Genomic DNA, 19,938 nt, shown 5'->3' with positions numbered 1-19,938 from the left:
CGATGATAAAGCGTCAGATGTTTAAATGGGAAGGTTAGGGTTGGGTGAGGGGGAAATCGGATCCTAAATCTATAGTTAAGGGCAGCCTCTACCACTAGTATGGGCATTCCTATCTGTCAAGGTCAACTGTGTGTGAGAGCAGGTACAACCTGCTGAGGAAGCCAAACAGGGATCTGGGTAGAGAGAGACTATAGGACGGGTACTGTGGTGCACTGCGCCTGGACATGAGAGAGAGAGAGAGAGAGAGAGAGATACAGAGAGAGAGAGAGAGAGAGAGAGAGAGACAGACAGACAGACAGAGAGAGAGAGAGAGACAGAGAGCCAGGGAGAAAGAGAGAGAGAAATAAAGACAGGGAGAAGAAGAAGATAGCATGAGAGAAAGAAAACGAGAGAGAAAAAGAGACATGATGAATATTGAAGACTAACCCAATTTCACTGGCTTTACCACCCCTCTCTCTCTGCTGGCCGTCTGGCTAGCCTCAGTCACCTATCCACACTATTTTTGGAAAGGTGTGGAAGAGGAGGTGTGATGGAGAGAGAAAGGTGTGGAGGAGGAGGTGTGATGGAGAGAGAGAGAAAGGTGTGGAGGAGGTGTGATGGAGAGAGAGAGAGGCGTGGAAGAGGAGGTGTGATGGAGAGAGAGAGAAAAGTAAGGAGGAGGAGGTGTGATGGAGAGAGAAAGGTGTGGAGGAGGAGGTGTGATGGAGAGAGAGAGAGGTGTGGAAGAGGAGGTGTGATGGAGAGAGAAAGGTGTGGAGGAGGAGGTGTGATGGAGAGAGAGAGAGGTGTGGAAGAGGAGGTGTGATGGAGAGAGAGAGAAAGGTGTGGAGGAGGAGGTGTGATGGAGAGAGAGAGAGAGGCGTGGAAGAGGAGGTGTGATGGAGAGAGAGAGAAAAGTGTGGAGGAGGAGGTGTGATGGAGAGAGAAAGGTGTGGAGGAGGAGGTGTGATGGAGAGAGAGAGAAAGGTGTGGAGGAGGTGTGATGGAGAGAGAAAGGTGTGTTGGAGGAGGTGTGATGGAGAGAGAGAGAGAAAGGTGTGGAGGAGCAGGTGTGATGGAGAGAGGGAAAGGTGTGGAGGAGGAGGTGTGATGGAGTGTACTGAAGGTCTGTACTAATAGTGTACTGAAGGTCTGTACTATACTATAGTATACTGAAGGTCTGTACTAATAGTGTACTGAAGGTCTGTACTATACTATAGTATACTGAAGGTCTGTACTAATAGTGTACCGAAGGTCTGTACTATACTATAGTGTACTGAAGGTCTGTACTATACTATAGTATACTGAAGGTCTGTTCCATACTATAGTGTACTGAAGGTCTGTACTATACTAGTGTACTGAAGGTCTGTACTAATAGTGTACAGAAGGTATGTACTATACTATAGTGTACTGAAGGTCTGTACTATACTATAGTATACTGAAGGTCTGTACTATACTGTAGTGTACTGAAGGTCTGTACTATACTATAGTATACTGAAGGTCTGTACTATACTATAGTATACTGAAGGTCTGTACTATACTGTTTACTGAAGGTCTGTACTATACTGTAGTGTACTGAAGGTCTGTACTATACTGTAGTGTACTGAAGGTCTGTACTATACTATAGTATACTGAAGGTCTGTACTATACTATAGTATACTGAAGGTCTGTACTATACTATATATCTGTACTATACTGTAATGTACTGAAGGTCTGTACTATACTATAGTATACTGAATGTATGTACTATACTATAGTGTACTGAAGGTCTGTACTATACTGTAGTGTACTGAAGGTCTGTACTATGCTATAGTATACTGAAGGTCTGTACTATACTATAGTATACTGAAGGTCTGTACTATACTGTAGTGTACTGAAGGTCTGTACTATACTATAGTATACTGAATGTATGTACTATACTATAGTATACTGAAGGTCTGTACTATACTATAGTATACTGAAGGTATGTACTATACTATAGTGTACTGAAGGTCTGTACTATACTATAGTATACTGAAGGTCTGTACTATACTATAGTATACTGAAGGTCTGTACTATACTATAGTATACTGAAGGTCTGTACTATACTATAGTATACTGAAGGTCTGTACTATACTATAGTATACTGAAGGTCTGTACTATACTATAGTATACTGAAGGTCTGTACTATACTATAGTATACTGAAGGTCTGTACTATACTATAGTGTACTGAAGGTCTGTACTATACTATAGTGTACTGAAGGTCTGTACTATACTATAGTGTACTGAAGGTCTGTACTATACTATAGTGTACTGAAGGTCTGTACTATACTGTGTTGTTTTCTACCATTGGTCTTATGGTAGCCTTTTCCTGCAGTCAAATAACCTAGTGGCCTCATGGGGGGAATTAGTCTGTTCTCCATATATTTCATAATTAATAAACATTATTTTAAAAAATCAGCAGAAAATCTGGTGTTTCTATGTCAAACGTTTTTCGGGGGGAATTTGTTATTCTTCTGTGATGTATATAAAGTATAGTATCGGGATGCAAACTCAAAATGAATAATACATTTCAACTCAAGCCCATAACCATGTGTGTGAGGTGTATACTTTTAAAGTAGATTTGTTTAAGACTTCCAAGAAACATCCTGATTTAGCCAACTGCAGTAAAAAGTTATTAAAGGGTAACTAGGGTTAACTACTTTTAAACTGGTTTTGGAACTGTTTATGTACTCATTAAGTACATCTGTACAGTTAGAATGCTATACTTAGTTACATAAGCTTGTGTGTGTGTGTGTGTGTGTGTGTGGGTGTGTGTGTGTGTGTGTGTGTGTAGTCATATGGTGTGTGTGGTGTCTGTCTGTCTGTCTGTGTTGGCGCATGTTTGTCTGTGTGTGTGTGTGTGTGTGTGTGTGTGTGTGTGTGTGTGTGTGTGTGTGTGTGTGTGTGTGTGTGTGTGTGTGTGTGTGTGTGTGTGTGTGTGTGTGGTGTGGATACTGTTCCCCCGTCACCTTCTCCATCTGCTCCACGCTAATTAACACTGCTACTGCAGCACACACAGAGAGAGAGAGAGAGAGAGAGAGAGAGAGAGAGAGGCGAGAGAGAGAGAGAGGCAGAGAGAGAGAGAGAGAGAGAGAGAGAGAGGGGAGAGAGGCAGAGAGAGAGAGAGGCAGAGAGAGAGGCAGAGAGAGAGGCAGAGAGAGAGGGAGAGAGAGAGAGAGAGGCAGAGAGAGGGCAGAGAGAGAGAGAGAGAGAGAGAGGGAGAGAGAGAGAGGCAGAGAGAGAGGCAGTACGAGAGGCAGAGAGAGAGAGAGGCAGAGAGAGAGGCAGAGAGAGAGAGAGAGGCAGAGAGAGAGGGAGAGAGAGGCAGAGAGAGAGTCAGAGAGAGAGAGAGGCAGAGAGAGAGACAGAGAGAGAGGCAGAGAGGGAGAGGCAGAGAGAGAGGCAGAGAGAGAGAGGCAGAGAGAGAGAGAGAGAGAGAGAGAGAGAGAGGCAGAGAGAGAGAGAGGCAGAGAGAGAGAGAGGCAGAGAGAGAGGTAGAAAGAGAGGCAGAGAGAGAGAGAGAGAGAGGCAGAGAGAGAGAGAGAGAGAGGCAGAGAGAGAGAGAGAGAGAGAGAGAGAGAGAGAGAGAGAGGCAGAGAGAGAGAGAGAGAGGCAGAGAGAGAGGCAGAGAGAGGGGCAGAGAGAGAGGCAGAGAGAGAGGCAGAGAGAGATAGAGAGTCAGAGAGAGAGGCAGAGAGAGAGAGAGGCAGAGAGAGAGGCAGAGAGAGGGGCAGAGAGAGAGAGAGGCAGAGAGAGAGAGAGGCAGAGAGAGAGGCAGAGAGAGAGAGAGGAAGAGAGAGAGGCAGAGAGGGAGGCAGAGAGAGAGGCAGAGAGAGGCAGAGAGAGGCAGAGAGAGAGAGAGAGAGGGAGGCAGAGAGATGCAGTGAGAGAGAGAGGCAAAGAGAGAGCGAGAGAGAGAGAGAGAGAGAGGCAGAGAGAGAGGCAGAGAGAGAGAGAGGGAGAGAGAGAGAGAGAGAGAGAGAGAGAGACAGAGAGAGAGTCAGAGAGAGAGAGAAGTTGGAAGAAAAAGGGAGGGAGGGAGAGGTGAGGTGAGGGGAGGAGAGGGAGGGTAGAGGAGAGGGAGGGAGGGTAGAGGGGAGGGGAGGGGAGAGAGGGTAGAGGGGAGGAGAGGGAGCGGGGAGGGGAGGAGAGGGGAGCGAGAGGAGAGGGGAGGAGAGGGGAGGAGAGGGAGAGGAGAGGGGAGGAGAGGGAGAGGAGAGGGGAGAGAGGGGAGGAGAGGGAGAGGAGAGGGGAGAAGAGGGAGAGGAGAGGGGAGGAGAGGAGAGGAGAGGAGAGGGGAGGAGAGGGAGGGGAGAGGGGAGGAGAGGGGAGGAGAGGGAGAGGAGAGGGGAGGAGGACTGTCCGTGGCAATCATGTTAATTGATGTCATTTCTGGTATAAATGTCAATTAATGATTCTGATTCCAGAATGTGACTGTCTATTGAGCCATAATGATCTTTTAATTATTCGTGAGCTTTGCTAATATTTGCAGCGTCACAACAGTTGTTCATTAAGACGGTAATTTTAACGCCACAGGGGAGACAGAGAGAGAGAAAAGGAGGGAGAGGGGTAGAGGAGAAAGAGAGGACAAGAGGAAGACAGAAAGATACACGGTGAGATTAGAGGGCAGGACATGATGAAGAGAGAGGAAGAGAAAGATAGAATGAGGAGATGACCCACACTCATTTCTCTAGTGGTAAACAGGTGACCCACACTCATTTCTCTAGTGATAAACAGGTGACCCACACTCATTTCTCTAGTGATAAACAGGTGACCCACACTCATTTCTCTAGACAGGTGACCCACACTCATTTCTCTAGTGGTAAACAGGTGACCCACACTCATTTCTCTAGTGGTAAACAGGTGACCCACACTCATTTCTCTAGTGGTAAACAGGTGACCCACACTCATTTCTCTAGAGGTAAACAGGTGACCCACACTCATTTCTCTAGTGGTAAACAGGTGACCCACACTCATTTCTCTAGTGATAAACAGGTGACCCACACTCATTTCTCTAGTGATAAACAGGTGACCCACACTCATTTCTCTAGTGGTAAACAGGTGACCCACACTCATTTCTCTAGTGATAAACAGGTGACCCACACTCATTTCTCTAGTGATAAACAGGTGACCCACACTCATTTCTCTAGTGATAAAATGATGACCCACACTCATTTCTCTAGTGGTAAACAGGTGACCCACACTCATTTCTCTAGTGATAAACAGGTGACCCACACTCATTTTTCTAGTGATAAACAGGTGACCCACACTCATTTCTCTAGAGGTAAACAGGTGACCCACACTCATTTCTCTAGTGGTAAACAGGTGACCTACACTCATTTCTCTAGTGATAAACAGGTGACCCACACTCATTTCTCTAGAGGTAAACAGGTGACCCACACTCATTTCTCTAGTGATAAACAGGTAACCCACACTCATTTCTCTAGAGGTAAACAGGTGACCCACACTCATTTCTCTAGTGGTAAACAGGTGACCTACACTCATTTCTCTAGTGATAAACAGGTGACCCACACTCATTTCTCTAGAGGTAAACAGGTGACCCACACTCATTTCTCTAGTGGTAAACAGGTGACCCACACTCATTTCTCTAGTGGTAAACAGGTGACCCACACTCATTTCTCTAGAGGTAAACAGGTGACCCACACTCATTTCTCTAGTGGTAAACAGGTGACCCACACTCATTTCTCTAGTGGTAAACAGGTGACCCACACTCATTTCTCTAGTGGTAAACAGGTGACCCACACTCATTTCTCTAGTGGTAAACAGGTGACCCACACTCATTTCTCTAGTGGTAAAGAGTACAGTATGTCAGGATCACACTTCACTTTCACCTGCTGTGTGTGAGAAGCAAACAGTGTGTGTGTGTGTGTGTGTGTGTGTGTGTGTGTGTGTGTGTGTGTGTGTGTGTGTGTGTGTGTGTGTGTGTGTGTGTGTGTGTAGAAAGGTCTGTGCCCTCTGACCCTAGTCTCTTACACAAGAGTCAGATGCACACGCAGCAGAGAGATGCTACTGGGAGAATCACATTCATGCTGAATAACATACAGCTACAAACCAGCTATTTCTTAAAGGCACCACACCTTCCATCACAGACACATTCTATTTCTTAAAGGCACCACACCTTCCATCACAGACACATTCTATTTCTTAAAGGCACCACACCTTCCATCACAGACACATTCTATTTCTTAAAGGCACCACACCTTCCATCACAGACACATTCTATTTCTTAAAGGCACCACACCTTCCATCACAGACACATTCTATTTCTTAAAGGCACCACACCTTCCATCACAGACACATTCTATTTCTTAAAGGCACCACACCTTCCATCACAGACACATTCTATTTCTTAAAGGCACCACACCTTCCATCACAGACACATTCTAATTTTTTTCTGATGCTATTTATCAGACTCTTTTATCCAAAGCAACTTTCAGAGAGTGGATATATTTTATATTATGTGCCCCCAAAGCGGGATACGAATCCACAACCCTGGTGTTGTTAGCGTGACACTTCAACGTTACTAACGGAGCCACACAGGAGCACAATCTACATTGCATTCTGGATGGAATGTTACTGATCTGGAAGTTTTGGTGTCAAAATGACACTTGTTGATATTCTGAATCTCAGACTGAGGTATCTATGGCTGTAGTCAGAAAGCACGGTAGGTTTTGAAAAAGCAGAAAGGGTGCCAGTGAGTGCTGGGGTAAGAATGATGGTAATTATATAACCTGAAATTAGGACACAGACTGTTTATAGTGTAAACATCTGCTCTAATAACTTTCTGTTTCTAGACACTTTCCTCTCCAAATATTTTGTTCTGTATAATGACATAACACTTCAAACAACACAGCCGAAAGGGAAAGCATTGTCTTGGGCTTTAACATGCAAACATGCTCATCTGAGTCCTCTCTCTCTCTCACACACACACAGAAACACACACACACACACACACACACATACACACACAAACGACAAGATGATGTAACCCTGTCAGACACATCTCCACAACCCAACAGCCCCACAGAGACTACAGACCAGAGGCTGTCTGTTGGTCTTCTTTGTTATGGGGAAGAGAGAGAGAAGAAATGAATGGAGACAGGTGAGAGGAAGAGAAGGAGAGATCGTGAGAACACAGAAGGAGAGGAGACACTAACTTCATAGCACTAACTGAGTGAGGTGTGCAGGCAGGCAGCATGTGTTGAAGAGAGAGAGAGACAGGGAGAGACATGGAGAGACAGCATGTGTTGAAGAGGGAGAGACAGGGAGACAGGGAGACAGCGTGTGTTGAAGAGGGAGAGAGAGGAAAAGACAGGGATAAACAGGGAGACAGCATGTGTCGAAGAGGGAGAGAGAGGAAAAGACAGGGAGAGACAGGGGGACAGCGTGTGTTGAAGAGGGAGAGAGAGGAAAAGACAGGGAGACAGGTAATCCATGACTGACCCTACCCAGAGTTTAACAAGTTTGAAGTTTTATTAGTCCTATGTGCAGGATAAATATGGTAGATACCATCCAACTAAATGCTAAATTGTTGGTTTATTCTCAACAATAAAACAACAATAAGAAATAATACAAAATAATAATACAAACATTAAAGTAAATGGCTCAGTAGAATAGAATAAACATTTTAGCATAAGTATAATACAGGAATGCACAATTTATAGTCTAATATTTTCACGTGTATTGGGGAAGGTGGGATTGGGGGCAAGTGTTTAAATTGTGCAGTATTTAACAATCATAACAAGAGTGTGGTAGCAGCAGTTGTGATGTGCGTGTAGCATGAATGTGTGTGTGTGTGTGTGTGTGTGTGTGTGTGTGTGTGTGTGTGTGTGTGTGTGTGTGTGTGTGTGTGTGTGTGTGTGTGTGTGTGTGTGTGTGTGTGTGTGTCAGACGTCATGCTCTGATACCGTCTCCCCGACGGTAAGGGAGAGAACAGCTCGTGTCTGGGATGTGTGGGGTCCTTGATAAAGGCCTTCCTCAGGCACCGGCTCCACTAGATGTCCTGAACGGGTGGGAACACATGTGACACCCACTTCAAGGGCTCTAACAATGTCTCAATCCACCAGCATAACATCCTACGTTTGCCATACATCACCCACATATCATATACAGACCACAACTACCACATCATAAAACTATAATCTACTTAAGTACAGGCCATAAAATTACCACGTCATAAAACTATAATCTATATAAGAAAACAGACCATAAAATTACCACGTCATAAAACTATAATCTATATAAGTAAACAGACCATAAAATTACCACGTCATAAAACTATAATCTACCTAAGTATACAGACTGTAAAACTACCACATACCATAAAACTATAATCTACCTAAGTATACAGACTATAAAACTACCACATACCATAAAACTATAATCTACCTAAGTATACAGACTATAAAACTACCACATACCATAAAACTGTCGTAAACATATCAACATAGCAGACACACAATCCTCTGCCTTCCAACCACTGTCTCTAAGTCAGAGAGAAAAAAACTAGAAGAGAGAGAGACAGACAGACACATGGACAGAAAGACAGACACATGGACAGACAGACAGACAGACACACACATGGACAGACAGACAGACAGACAGACAGACAGACAGACAGACAGACAGACAGACAGACAGACAGACAGACAGACAGACAGACAGACAGACAGACAGACAGACAGACAGACAGACAGACAGACAGACAGACAGACGGAGACAGAGAGAGAGACAGACAGACAAATGGACAGAAAGACAGACAGAGACATAGACAGAAAGACAGACAGAGACATGGACAGGAAGACAGACAGAGACATGGACAGAAAGACAGACAGACAGACACATGGACAGAAAGACAGACCGAGACATGGATAGAAAGACACACAGACAGAAAGACAGACCGAGACATGGATAGAAAGACAGACAAACACATGGACAGACAGAGACACGGACAGAAAGACAGACAGACAGACGGACAGACAGACAGACATGGACAGACATGGACAGAAATAAAGTAAGAATGAATGATAAAGCGAGGGAGAGAATTGAGAAGGGCTTGTTCTGATATCTTCTCAGTGCAAAGTACAAACACATGTCTGGGATACCAACCCCCTGACAGCTAGCTCATATCCTCTGCTCCCTGAAGAGCTTCCTCCATTAACTCCAACCGCTAGCTAGCTCCTCTCCTCTTCTCCCTGAAGAGCTTCCTCTATTAACTCTAACAGCTAGCTAGCTCCTCTCCTCCCTGAAGAGCTTCCTCAATTAACTCCAACAGCTAGCTAGCTCCTCTCCACCCTGAAGAGCTTCCTCAATTAACTCCAACAGCTAGCTAGCTCCTCTCCTCCCTGAAGAGCTTCCTCAATTAACTCCAACAGCTAGCTAGCTCCTCTCCTCCCTGAAGAGCTTCCTCAATTAACTCCAACAGCTAGCTAGCTCCTCTCCTCCCTGAAGAGCTTCCTCCATTAACGCCAACCGCTAGCTAGCGCCTCTCCTCCCTGAAGAGCTTCCTCAATTAACTCCAACAGCTAGCTAGCTCCTCTCCTCCCTGAAGAGCTTCCTCCATTAACGCCAACCGCTAGCTAGTGCCTCTCCTCCCTGAAGAGCTTCCTCCATTAACACCAACAGCTAGGTAGCTCCTCTCCTTCCTGAAGAGCTTCCTCCAATAACTCCAACAGCTAGCTAGCTCCTCTCCTCCCTGAAGAGCTTCCTCCATTAACTCCAACAGCTAGCTAGCTCCTCTCCTCCCTGAAGAGCTTCGTCCATTAACGCAAACAGCTAGCTAGCTAGCTAGCGCCTCTCCTCCCTGAAGAGTTTCCTCCATTAACGCCAACAGCTAGCTAGCTCCTCTCCTCTCCTCCCTGAAGAGCTTCCTCCATTAACTACAACAGCTAGCTAGCGCCTCTCCTCCCTGAAGAGCTTCCTCAATTAACTCCAACAGCTAGCTAGCTCCTCTCCTCCCTGAAGAGCTTCCTCCATTAACGCCAACCGCTAGCTAGCGCCTCTCCTCCCTGAAGAGCTTCCTCCATTAACTCCAACAGCTAGCTAGCTCCTCTCCTCCATGAAGAGCTTCCTCCATTAACTCCAACAGCTAGCTAGCGCCTCTTCTCCCTGAAGAGCTTCCTCCATTAACTCCAACAGCTAGCTAGCTCCTCTCCTCCCTGAAGAGCTTCCTCCATTAACTCCAACAGCTAGCTAGCTCCTCTCCTCTTCTCCCTGAAAAGCTTCCTCCATTAACTCCAACAGCTAGCTAGCTCCTCTCCTCCCTGAAGAGCTTCCTCCATTAACTCCAACAGCTAGCTAGCGCCTCTTCTCCCTGAAGAGCTTCCTCCATTAACTCCAACAGCTAGCTAGCTCCTCTCCTCCCTGAAGAGCTTCTTCCAATAACTCCAACAGCTAGCTAGCTCCTTTCCTCCCTGACGAGCTTCCTCCATTAACTCCAACAGCTAGCTAGCTCCTCTCCTCCCTGAAGAGCTTCCTCCATTAACTCCAACAGCTAGCTAGCTCCTCTCCTCCCTGAAGAGCTTCCTCCATTAACGCAAACAGCTAGCTAGCTAGCTAGCGCCTCTCCTCCCTGAAGAGCTTCCTCCATTAACTCCAACAGCTAGCTAGCTTCTCTCCTCCCTGAAGAGGTTCCTCCATTAACGCCAACAGCTAGCTAGCTCCTCTCCTCTTCTCCCTGAAGAACTTCCTCCATTAATTCTAACAGCTAGCTAGCTCCTCTCCTCCCTGAAGAGCTTCCTCCATTAACGCAAACAGCTAGCTAGCTCCTCTCCTCTTCTCCCTGAAGAGCTTCCTCCATTAACTCTAACAGCTAGCTAGCTCCTCTCCTCCCTGAAGAGCTTCCTCCATTAACTCCAACAGCTAGCTAGCTCCTCTCCTCCCTGAAGAGCTTCCTCCATTAACTCCAACAGCTAGCTAGCTCCTCTCCTCCCTGAAGAGCTTCCTCCATTAACTCAAACAGCTAGCTAGCTCCTCTCCTCCCTGAAGAGCTTCCTCCATTAACTCCAACAGCTAGCTAGCGCCTCTCCTCCCTGAAGAGCTTCCTCCATTAACTCCAACAGCTAGCTAGCTCCTCTCCTCTTCCCTGAAGAGCTTCCTCCATTAACGCCAACCGCTAGCTAGCTCCTCTCCTCCCTGAAGAGCTTCCTCCATTAACACAAACAGCTAGCTAGCTCCTCTCCTCTTCTCCCTGAAGAGCTTCCTCCAATAACTCTAACAGCTAGCTAGCTCCTCTCCTCCCTGAAGAGCTTCCTCCATTAACTCCAACAGCTAGCTAGCTCCTCTCCTCCCTGAAGAGCTTCCTCCATTAACTCCAACAGCTAGCTAGCTCCTCTCCTCCCTGACGAGCTTCCTCCATTAACTCCAACCGCAAAACCAAACTGTCTAGTGTCTGTCTCATTAAACTGTCGAGTGTCTGTCTCATTAAGGTCCCATTCATTTTCACACCCTCATCAGATGCTCAGCAATGCAAAACAAAACGGCTGAAAGTTACAACAGCGTTAGCTTAATGTTGTTTTAGCATTATGTGAACGTTTAGTTAGAATTGTGTTTGCGATTGGCAATGAGGCTGGTCTCTCCACAGTGTGAAATAGGCACTTTGTGACAACTACTGATGTAAAAAGGTATTTTTAAAATACATTTGATTGATTGATTGTTAGATCAGTTAGCACTTAGCATTGGGCTATGTTGAATTCAGGTTGGTGTTACATTAGTGTTAGCATAGCATTAGCTTAACATTATGTTAGCGTTTGGCAGCAGGCTCTCCTGTTAAGATCAATCCAGATCTATTGAGTGTGGCACTATGCCTTCTGGGGAACAGAGCTATCTGTCTCATCCAAATGGGATCGTCTGGTCCCTGCAGTACTCTGCACGCTTGATATTAATAGCTGCACAGTGAAAAGCATCACTCTAACAGTAAATAAAGCATCTCTGGGAGCAGTTTGTGCGTTCTGTTGTTGTTGTTAATACAGGCAGGCCTCACCTGTGTCTCATCCTCTATCCAGCCAACGTGTTCTTGCCTGAGTCTGTGTGTGCCTGATTTTATTGAAGCATGAAGGTGTGTGTGTGTGTGTGTGTGTGTATCGGTGTGTGTGTCTAGTATCCCGTGCTATAGGCAGTAGTGAGTAAACAGTCCGACCCGGCAGTAGATCTACACATTCCAAATAGCCCAATAAATACTAGACCATTCATATAGGGAAGTACTCCCATAACCCCGACAAGACAGAATGATTATAAAAAGATATATGCCTCTCCACTAACTCCTCCCTCTCTCTCTCTCTCTATTCCTCCCACACTCCCTCAGCTAGCAGGAGCCCTCTTCTCCATTCAGACCATGTCCTACAAACCATCTCAGCCCCAAAGCCCTGACACAGACTGACAGGAACACACATATCCACCTGGCTCCACTTCTGACCCTCCACAGCTGCTACGCTCTATTAGGAGGCAATCTACCCAGAACTGTGACATGGAATAGAGCGTTTCCATGAAGGTGTGAATGATCTACTCACACCTCTGTCAATTAAAATAGGGAGGCAATTATGTTTGAGTTGTTGTATGTTGTATGTTGAGTTGAGCTATAATATCAAGCTATGGTAATGGTATAAAAGTGTTTTACAATAATAGACTTACAGAAAGTATTCACACCCCTTGACTTTTTCCACATTTTGTTGGAATTTTCCAAGCTGTTTAAAGGCACAGTCAACTTAGTGTATGTAAACTTCTGACCCACTGGAATTGTGATACAGTGAATTATAAGTGAAATAATCTGTCTGTAAACAATTGTTGGAAAAATGACTTGTGTCATGCACAAAGTAGATGCCCTAACCGACTTGCCAAAACTATAGTTTGTTAACAAGAAGTTTGTGGAGTGGTTGAAAAACGAGTTTTAATGACTGCAACCTAAGTGTATGTAAACTTCCGACTTCAACTGTATGTAATGTATAGAATAACTATGCATTCATACTATGACTCTTCCATATCCATCAGATAGCCACCGCCCTCATATGGCATGTCTACTAAAATGTTTTAATGAGGTTTTTCAATGACAGACGGAACAGACAAGGTTAACTTTGATTCTAGTAAAGGCCAACAAAATCCAACTTATTACATGGAATGTACACAGGCAAAAAATGATGGCATGATGGCCAAAAAAAAAGCACAAGGTTCTGGAACATTTAAAGAGATTGTCAGCAGATGCAGTTTTCCAACAAGAGCTACACTTCAAGAAAGGAGAAATGCAACATTTAAAGAGTTAAAGAGGAGTTGAGTTGGAGAGGCCTATGCTGCCACCTACTGTAGTAACAGCAGAAGTGTTGACATTCTGATAAATAAGAATACACCCTTTTCCCTTATGTCCCAGCACACGGACCAAGAAAGACATTTCAAATGTTGAATTGTATCCTACATGGGGAAAAACACACATTAATTTTGTTGTATATCCCCCCCAGGGGCAAACCAAGACAGAAACTATTATTTTAGCAGGTGACCTAAATCAAGCATTCAGCAAGTTAGACAGACATAGCAATAAAAAAGGGAAATTCAAGGAGCCTCCAAAGAGGCTGAAGATTTTCTTCTCTACAAATATTTTACAGGACACCTGAAGATCATTATCCGCAACAACAAAAGATTACTCCTTTATTCTCGAAGTAAGAAAAGCTATTCAAGAATAAAAAATGTCTCTCTCCAAAAATGACCTCAACAACATTGTGGGTTCTAAAATCCATGATATAGTGATATCAGATCATTCTCCTGTATCATGCTTAATTATACCAACAGAAAATACACTCAGTGAAAGAATATGGAGAATGAACAGAGACCCAAAATGTATTAAATACATAAATTAAAAAAGAAAGACCTTTACCATTACAGATGTAGATATAAAGGACAGAGAAAGGCCAACCCCCGACATAATTTGGGATGCCTTGAAGGCGTACATTAGGGGAATGATAACCTCTTACAAAGTTAAAAAGTTAAAAAGTTAAAATCTGAGTTAGAAATAAAAATTTCATAAAAATAAAATCCTGTAAAGCTCATAAAATATCTTTACAAGGAATAGAAGAAAAATAAATATTTTACATTTGAAAAAAACCTGGTAAACACCTCACAGCCCTCACAAAACGAATACACGACAAGCCAGATATAGTTTTAAAAAGATCCAAATGCTTTAATTATAAACAACAAAATTATTAAAAACTATTTTAAAAGCTTATATGAAAATATATATAAATCAGAACGAAATAACAGTTGGACTGATCTTACAGCCTTCTTCAACTCAATAACCCTGAAACAACTATCAGCAGATAAAAAAGAAAAACAAAAATAATTGAAATCATCCAAAAAGAAAGATTAGATACTGTTATTTGATATTCTGGGACAAAGTAGTGCCGCTATTTACTCAAACGACAACACACGTCACTCAGTTCAGTGCTTCCGCATTCCATGTATCAAAAAGTAATTTCAGTTATATTAAATCTAGGAAAATCTGGAGAGTCCCCTGCTGATTACAGACCCATAAATTGAATAAATTGTGACAATAATATAAGAACAAAACTCATAAGCAACAGAATGGTAAAAGTCTTCCCAGACTTGATACGTATTAATCAAACAGGGTTGATTAAATATAGACACTTACAATGGACACATAAAAATAAAATGAAACGGATTCTACAAGAACCAATATCACTCCCTAAAAGTAGACCCATATGGAACATCCTTGGTTCGCTTTTCGGAATTCACCGATAAATTGGCCCACACGGAAAACTAAAGGCGTAGAAACCGTAAATTACATGGTAATAGGAAATAACATTATTATTTACAAAAAGCAATTTTGGATTGACCAATGTTTTATATCACAAAATTTTGACCTGAAAGCTTTTGGAAATCAGAGCAATGTTGAGGGAATCCTATTTGATGGAGGGAATGTTGGAACATAAAAGACAAAATTCACAAATTCTACAGCACAACGGCAGAGTCATGTCTTAAGTGTAAAACTAACAATTACTTAATAATTCATGCCTTCTGGGAGTGCTATAAAGTCCAAAAGTTATGGGCAGAGTTATGTAGAAAGCTGGCCGTCAGAAGTTTTACAATGTAAATTTACTTTTAATCTGTCTATCTGCATATTTCAAGATATGGCATATGGGGGTGCGGTGAGACACCCAATGGGTTGGACAATATTATTTTTGTCACTTATATTGAAGAAGATATTACTTAACGGGGGGGCCAGCACAGGAAAATAATTATATGAAATGTATGCATTCACTACTGTAAGTCGCTCTGGATAAGAGCGTCTGCTAAATGACTAAAATGTAAATGTAAAATGTAAATAATGGAAGTAAAATGATACTCCAACGGTGAGAGAACGGAAGAATCAAATGCTTTATTTATTTAAATATTTTAAAGAAATCGGTCTACATAACAACATAACACAATTTCAAGTCATACAGTGAGGGAAAAAAGTATTTGATCCCCTGCTGATTTTGTACGTTTGCCCACTGACAAAGAAATTATCAGTCAATAATTTTAATGGTAGGTTTATTTGAACAGTGAGAGACAGAATAACAACAAAAATCCAGAAAAATGCATGTCAAAAATGTTCTAAAATGATTTGCATTTTAATGAGGGAAATAAGTATTTGACCCCTCTGCAAAACATGACTTAGTACTTGGTGGCAAAACCCTTGTTGGCAATCACAGAGGTCAGATGTTTCTTGTAGTTGGCCACCAGGTTTGCACACATCTCAGGAGGGATTTTGTCCCACTCCCCTTTGCAGATCTTCTCCAAGTCATTAAGGTTTCGAGGCTGACGTTTGGCAACTCAAACCTTCAGCTCCCTCCACAGATTTTCTATGGGATTAAGGTCTGGAGACTGACTAGGCCACTCCAGGACCTTAATGTGCTTCTTCTTGAGCCACTCCTTTGTTGCCTTGGCCGTGTGTTTTGGGTCATTGTCAAGCTGGAATACCCATCCACGACACATTTTCAATGCCCTGGCTGAGGGAAGGAGGTTGTGACCCAAGATTTGACGGTACATGGCCCCGTCCATCATCCCTTTGATGCGGTGAAGTTGTCCTGTCCCCTTAGCAGAAAAACACCCCCAAAGCATAATGTTTCCACCTCCATGTTTGACGGTGGGGATGGTGTTCTTGGGGTCATAGGCAGCATTCCTCCTCCTCCAAACACGGCGAGTTGAGTTGATGCCAAAGAGCTCAATTTTGGTCTCATCTGACCACAACACTTTCACCCAGTTGTCCTCTGAATCATTCAGATGTTCATTGGCAAAGTTCAGACGAGCATGTATATGTGCTTTCTTGAGCAGGGGGACCTTGCGGGCGCTGCAGGATTTCAGTCCTTCACGGCGTAGTGTGTTACCAATGGTTTTCTTGATGACTATGGTCCCAGCTGCCTTGAGATCATTGACAAGATTCTCCCGTGTAGTTCTGGGCTGATTCCTCACCGTTCTCATGATCATTGCAACTCCACGAGGTGAGATCTTGCATGGAGCCCCAGGCCAAAGGAGATTGACAGTTCTTTTGTGTTTCTTCCATTTGCGAATAATCGTACCAACTGTTGTCACCTTCTCACCAAGCTGCTTGGTGATGGTCTTGTTGCCCATTCCAACCTTGTGTAGGTCTACAATCTTGTCCCTGACATCCTTGGAGAGCTCTTTGGTCTTGGCCATGGTGGAGAGTTTGGAATCTGATTGATTGATTGCTTCTGTGGACAGGTGTCTTTTATACAGGTAACAAACTGAGATTAGGAGCACTCCCTTTAAGAGTGTGCTCCTAATCTCAGCTCGTTACCTGTATAAAAGACACCTGGGAGCCAGAAATCTTTCGGACTGGGAGGGGGTCAAATTCTTATTTCCCTCATTAAAATGCAAATCAATTTATAAAATTTTTGACATGCGTTTTTACGGATTTTTTTGTTGTTATTCTGTCTCTCACTGTTCAAATAAACCTACCATTAAAATTATAGACTGATCATTTCTTTGTCAGTGGGCAAACATACAAAATCAGCAGGGGATCAAATACTTTTTTCCCTCACTGTATGGGGCAGCATGTAAAATATAATAACTTCACAGATAAGCTATCGTATATTAAAATATCATAACTTTGTAGACGTTAAGCAGATAGATTTGTCTAAATGTTTTATGTTAAATTGGCCTGTTAGTAGTGACGTATCAGTCAGGTTTTACCTCAGTAAGGTCAAAGAGAGATAAAGCAAGAGATGAGGAGAGAGAGAGACAGACAGACAGAGAGACAGAGAGAGAGAGACGGATAGAGAGACGGAGAGAGAGAGAGACAGAGAGACAGAGAGAGAGACGGAAAGAGAGACGGAGAGAGAGAGAGATACAGACAGACAGAGAGACAGAGAGAGACGGAGAGGGAGAGATACAGACAGAGAGAGAGAGAGAGATGGATAGAGAGAGAGACGGAGAGAGAGAGATACAGACAAACAGAGAGACAGAGAGAGAGACGGAAAGAGAGACGGAGAGAGAGAGATGGGGGAAAAAGACGGTGAGAGAGAGATGGAGAGAGAGACGGGGAGAGAGACAGGAGAGAGACCCAAAATTAAGAAAATACATTACTATGTACCGATTAACTGAGCATAGCCTCTCAAGAGAAGACAGGCTATGGGCCCACTGCCCACAAAATGAGATGGAAACTGAGCTGCACTTCCTAACCTCCTGCCAAATGTATGACCACATTAGAGAGACATATTTGCCACAGATCACACAGACCCACAAAGAATTTGAAAACAAATCAAACATTGATAAACTCCCATATCTGTTAGGTGAAATACCGCAGTGTGCCATCACAGGAGCAAGATTTGTGGGCCATTACCATGACAAAAGGGCAACTAGTGGAACACAAACAACATTATAAATACCATCTATATTTGTCTGTTTATTTATCTTTCCTTACTATTCATACTACTATTTGCACATTACTACAACACTGTACATAGCTGATAATATAACACTTCAAATGTCTTTATCTTTTTGAAACCTTATTGAGTGCAATATTTACTGTTCAATTCTAATAGTGGTTTTGTTGATGTTGTGTCTTCTCACTTTTGTTTATTGTTTATTTTCACTTGCTTTGGTAATGTAAACACTCTTTCCCATGCCAATAAAAGCCCTTTGAATTGAGAGACTTGAGAGAGAGAGATAGTAAGAGATACAGTGAGAGAGACGTGAGAGAGAGAGATAGTAAGAGAGAGATACAGTGAGAGAGACGTGAGAGAGACGGTGAGCGAGAGATACGGTGAGAGATGTGAGAGATACGGTGAGAGAGACGTGAGAGAGAGTGAGATGGTAAGAGAGAAATACAGTGAGAGAGACGTGAAAGAGACATGAGAAAGATATACGGTGAGAGAGATGTGAGAGAGAGAGACGGGGAGAGAGACGTGAGAGAGAAACTGTGAGAGATATGTACGGTGAGAGATATACGGTGAGAGATGCTGAAGACTTAAACAAATCATCAGCAGCCCTGCACTCCCTGTCGACGCCCAACACTGAATCTAATACCGCTCCAGTCCCCCGACATATCCATCAATCTCACACACCACACACACCACACACCCACATACCACGCACCACACACACCACACACACCCACACACCACACACACCACGCACCACGCACCACACACACCACACACCACACACCCACACACCCACACACCACACACACCCACACACCACACACCCACACACCACACACCCACACACCACACACACCACACACCACACACACCACACACCCACACACCACACACACCAAGCACCACGCACCACACACATCACTCACCACACACCACCACACACACCACACACACCACACACACCACGCACCACACACCACACACACACACACCACACACACACACACCACACACACCACACACACACACCACACACACCACACACACACACCACACACCACGCACAACAAACTATTTGAGCAAAATATCAAGGAGCATGGTGTCAGAACCACTGAAATATGAACTTCCAGCCTCTCAGTAGTAAAGGCCACATCCTCTCCCTCCAGATCCCCTGTGTCCCCTTCAAAAACAACGCTTTTCTTCTTCTTCTTCTTCTTCGAGAGAGAGACAGTCTAAACCAATAACACAGCTTTAAAAAGCTGACATCACTTTATGTTCACTTCACTCTTATGCTGCCACACATACAAAATAAAGCTTTCACATGTTTCTCTCTTACAAACCTTTACTTACACAGACACAAACCCAGCCCATACCGTTTTAGAAAACAGTCTAAAAGACTTACCCCTCAACACACACCTTTACGGAAACACAAACACAGAGCAAATTTCACCTGTACAACAACAGCAACCCTGGCCTGTACAATGATCAAAAACAACACACACACACACACACACACACACACACACACACACACACACACACACACACACACACACACACACACACACACACACACACACACACACACACACACACACACACACACACACACACACACACACACACACACTAAGAAAGAGAGCAGAGTCTATGCAGTACACAGTAAAGTCATGCATGCTCCCTCCACAGAACAGTCTGTCTTTCCTCAGTGGACGTGGAGTCCTGCTACAGACAGAGCAAAGACAGAGAGAAAGAGAAGGAATCTACCTTGCCCTCCACCCAGCAGAGACAGAGAGGGAGAGGGAGGGAGAGGGATGGAGAGAAATAATCTACCTTGCCCTCCACCCAGCAGAGACAGAGAGGGAGAGGGAGGGAGAGGGATGGAGAGAGATGAAGAGAGAGAGAGAGAGAGAGAGAGAGAGAGAGAGAGAGACAGAGAGAGAGAGAGAGAGAGAGAGAGAGAGAGAGAGAGAGAGTCTACCTTGCTCCAGACAGAGCAGAGCCAGAGAGATAGAAAGAAGTCAGGTCTAC

At 43.9% G+C, this 19,938-nt stretch overlaps 1 protein-coding gene across 6 annotated transcripts in view; it reads right to left on the bottom strand.

The window, feature by feature from the left end:
* The window catches only part of tjp2b (tight junction protein 2b (zona occludens 2)), a 237,124-nt gene that overhangs the window by 165,126 nt on the left and 52,060 nt on the right, over positions 1–19,938 (bottom strand). Inside the window, exon 1 of one of the 6 annotated variants that reach the window (XM_045695325.1) lies at positions 150–211. The exons of the other annotated variants lie outside the window; for them this stretch is intronic. The gene's annotated coding sequence lies outside the window, so the exon portion shown is untranslated. Of the gene's footprint in view, positions 1–149; positions 212–19,938 lie in introns of those variants that run through there. 6 annotated transcript variants of the gene reach the window in all.

This window comes from Salmo salar, chromosome ssa15 (genome assembly GCF_905237065.1).
Source record: "Salmo salar chromosome ssa15, Ssal_v3.1, whole genome shotgun sequence".
In the NCBI taxonomy this organism is placed as follows: domain Eukaryota; kingdom Metazoa; phylum Chordata; class Actinopteri; order Salmoniformes; family Salmonidae; genus Salmo; species Salmo salar.
This window is presented reverse-complemented; position numbering and strand designations above follow the sequence as displayed.